General features: G+C 44.1%; 1 protein-coding gene across 1 annotated transcript in view; it reads right to left on the bottom strand.

Annotated features, from left to right (window-relative positions):
* LOC111662312 (uncharacterized) overlaps positions 1-957 on the bottom strand; it is an 8724-nt gene that overhangs the window by 603 nt on the left and 7164 nt on the right.

Below are 957 nucleotides of genomic sequence, written 5' to 3'. Positions count from 1 at the left end.
AGTATGCTGTTTAAAAACAACTGTGTTTTTACCAACTCTGAGAAGAAGCAGTTGTTTCTCATCATTTTTACAGTTTACAGTAGGTTGTGCGATCCTTGACATGCTTCCCATTGCACCGATAGCTGTGTTAAAAAGGTCAGTACAGACAACAGTCGTCTACAACTTTGCCAGGACGAATCCAGTAAGGAAGCGTTGAGAATGATTAAATAATTCTTGACATGATTTTAGTTTGTATGTGTTGAAAAATCAGTCATGTCATTATATAATTTTTGGGCACAGGAGCACAAGTAGTATTTCACACAGATCACTCCAGCAGTACACAGTGCTCAGAGAACTGTGTCCTCCACGTGACACCTGCACAGAGAGGCTTCACAATAAAAGTCAGTACACCAAACGAGGGAGAGCTTATCCTTGGAAAACGGGAATGACACTAGGGAGGGTTAAATTGCAGTGTGTTGGTTTTGGGTGCGAACATAAACCTTCTTTCTATCATTAAGTCTATAACCATTTAAAACTACTCAGTGTAAAAGTCGCACTGGAAAACAAGGCAAGAGAAAAATGATACATTTGGAGCACTATAAAGAGTCAAGAAGGAAGCAACGTGGAAGGTTAGATGAGAATCCCTGAGCAACTCAGAGCAGAAATAAAGGCAAAGCAGCCAGAACCTTGTGTGAACTGTAACACAAGCAGCGCTGAGCCCCGTGAGAGCTTGACACACATCTGAAATGGAGGACAAAGTATCCAGGAAATAGTGCTGTAGCTTGCATTTCCTATTCTCTGGGTGTCTGTGATAGAGACCAGCCTCCCCGGAGCGATCCAGACGCGAACAGATGAACACGTCTTCACGACTGAGCTGGCACGAGCTGGCAATACCCCGAGAGCAGAGAGTAAAAGTCCTGAGAGCGGTTAGTGCCCTGAGTCCCAGAGAGAGAGAGAGAGAGAGAGAGAGAGAGAGAG

This window comes from Seriola lalandi, unplaced genomic scaffold, assembly GCF_002814215.2.
Source record: "Seriola lalandi dorsalis isolate HSWRI2012SDOR001 ecotype SW California unplaced genomic scaffold, Sedor1 jcf7180002054561, whole genome shotgun sequence".
Classification (NCBI taxonomy): domain Eukaryota; kingdom Metazoa; phylum Chordata; class Actinopteri; order Carangiformes; family Carangidae; genus Seriola; species Seriola lalandi.
The sequence above is the reverse complement of the archived record's forward strand: the minus strand, read 5'-3'. Positions and strand labels throughout refer to the sequence as shown.